Source organism: Mus pahari, chromosome 2 (genome assembly GCF_900095145.1).
Source record: "Mus pahari chromosome 2, PAHARI_EIJ_v1.1, whole genome shotgun sequence".
Lineage (NCBI taxonomy): Eukaryota > Metazoa > Chordata > Mammalia > Rodentia > Muridae > Mus > Mus pahari.
The window spans coordinates 50,136,748-50,139,707 of NC_034591.1; positions in this window are offsets into that span (position 1 = coordinate 50,136,748).

The window sequence follows — 2,960 nt, forward strand, 5'->3', positions numbered from 1 at the left end:
CTGTGTGTGTGTGTGTCTGTGTGTGTGTATGTCTGTGTCTGTGTGTCTATGTGTGTGTGTCTCTGTGTGTCTTTGTGTGCTTGTGTTTGTGTGTGCATGTGTGTGTGTATGTCTGTGTGTGTGTGTGTGTCTGTGTATCTGTGTGTGTGCTTGTGTCTGTGTGTGCATCTGTGTGTGTGTGTATGTCTGTGTATGTGTGTGTCTGTTATCTGTGTGTGTCTGTGTGTGGTGTGTGTGTCTGTGTGTGTAGGTCAGAGGACACTTTGCAGGAATGGGTACCTGGCACTACACTCGGGTTGTAGGGCCTGGGAGTAAATGCTCTTTCCCACTAAGCTTTCTGCCCACCGAGGCTTTTGAATGGGAACCTCTCATCGGCCTGGAACTTGCCTGTTCAGCTGGGCTGCTAGCCAGGGATCCCCTGGACACGCTTGCTTGCCTCTGTCTCCCCAGTGCTGGGGTTGTAAACCCTTGCTGTGTGTGTTGATTACTGATCCTTGTGTGGAAATCTCTCTATAGATGAAGCTATCTCCCAGTGCTGAGTTGTTTTCACAGTCCACGTGTCTGGGTGTATGTGCTGGTGGGGTCAGGACTCTGAACCATACCCAGGTTTTGTCCCATGTTCTCTTGGGACCAAAAGATGATGTTTGTGAAATCACTGGTTAAGGACAGCAGTCTGAGGCTGGGGTGCGAATTGCAGCTGCCTGTGCTGCTAGCTTGAAACTGAGCCACTCACGGAACTGTAGCTAGCCACCTAGGCACTATGGTGTTTACTTCAGTCTTATGGTCATGGAAGACGAGGAGCAACAGAACGGCCCCGCTCCTTCAGCTGTGTGATCTTGCACAGTGACGGACTCTTTGGGAGCCTCAGTTTCTCGTTCTTATATTTAGGGGTGAGGTGCTGGAGATAAATCCAGGGCCCCGAATCCACAAGTGCTCTACTCCTAAGCTCTGCCTACTTTCCTTTTTTGTTTTGTTTTGTTTTGAGACAGGGTCTCACTATGTAGCCCTTGCTGGTCTGCAACTTGCAATGTAGACCAGGCTGGCTTCAACACAGAGCTATACTTGCCTCTGCCTTCCAAGTGCTGGGATTACATGGGTGCAACTTTACCTCTGGCTTTCTATCTTTAACGTGTGAATACTGTTAGAATCGGCAATGAGTTAACAAGAGAATTAAGTGAGCTAAGGAAGTATTTCATAGTTTCTGTGGCAGTGGGAGCGCTCAGTATGTGTTACAGTAATTCCTCTCACCAGGTGGTAGAAACTCATCTATAAACGAAGCCACTGGCGATTTCTCTAAGTGGAGTCTTGCTTGTTTGAGGCGTATGCACTGAAAGCGAAGACCTCAATCGTTTACAGAAAAGCACAGACAAATCCAAAGTCACATGTAGTATTGTTGAGTTTTAAAATACTGTCTTGCTGCTGTTGTTGTTGTATAGATAGAGCTGCCTCTAGATTCAAACAAAGGACCATTGCCTGGAAACTTCTGAGGGCCAGCTTCTAGCCCAGCCCTGACAAGCATATGGGGTCATCTCTTGAGTCCCACAGGTCCTGGGAAGGTTCTGCTCTAAGTCTGTTCTGGGTCAAGTTGAAGACGTGTTGCAACCCTGGAACTTCCTATTGGAGGCTGAGCTTCTCTTCTGTTTCTTTACAAAGACAGGGAGGCCGCATCATCCCATCGTTATCACCACCATCATCCTTATCTTTCTGTTTAATGAAGTCTGGAATTTTGCCAAGCCAGGCAGCTTGGAAAATAAATTCCCTCTGCTGTTTGCATTGACCCTTAAATCATGAACACCAGCTGTTTTGTGTATTTGAAATAAAGCTCCAGGTGGATTGGGGGGCATCAAGGGAACACAGGCCGGTTTTTCCCTCTCCTCTAGGATATCTAGGGGCACTGTGGTGCAGCTGGGCAATTTATTCATTCAGCACAGAAAGTGAATCTTGTGCCCCCCAGCATCCCATTCCCCCACCCCACCCACCCGAACCCACTGCCATCTTTGGCAAGGTCATGCTCAGCGAGGCCGTGCTCAGCCACTAGTAAATATTTGTAGATTCGACTTGCGACAGGCACCCAGTCAACAATCACATGAGCCATACTCTCCACACGTTAGGATGGTGGGGAAAGGGTGCAGTTTCCCAACAAAAACGATACGTTGACTTCTGGAAAGCAGATTGAAATGCATGTCCCTAAGTTCCGAGAGAGATCGCATAAATTAAACATGGGGCCAGAAGGAAGGCTCGATACTGGTTAAGTTGTTTGCCGTTTTCCGGTGATTTATAGTTGTCAAATGCTTTATAGATATTGGATAATTAAATTATCGCAACCACCTGGTGATGTATGTGGGCTGAATGCTATTATGCCCTCTTTAGTAGGCGATGAGGAGGGTGGTTGTGGGTGTAAGCACACAGGCTGGGGAATGAAGCTGCCCTCCGAGTCCTCAGTCATGAAAGCAGAGTCTAGCAACATACTTCTAACTTTGCTCGTGAACTCTAATGCCTTTGATGTGTGTGGTCGCACTGATGTCACAGCCTTGTATCATCTACCTGCCTTTTGACACCTGAATCTCTCCAGGTTTGCAGTCCAGAGAGGGGATGTGTGAAGAAGCCGGAGTCAGGTCTCCCTTACTGGCTGTTGTCACTAGCTGAGGAAACATGACCGACAGGGGGACATGTTTCTTTATGCCCTCCCTGACTCATGGACCCGTGTTCAAGATTTTCTTCCAGGGGAGACCATGAGCAATGTTTGAATATGGAGCATCTAAAATGAGTTGACAGCTACAATGTCCACCCCTCAGGGGCCTTATGTGCTTTTGTGTGCACAGCCTGGAGAGCCACCTGCCTCATTTTGACCATCAGCCTCTTACCCTTAGATGATTAAAGTGTCCACTACTGTCAACAAGCAAATACTCTGTTTCAATATTTAAACAATTTGGCTTAGACTTTACAAACCCATTAACTTG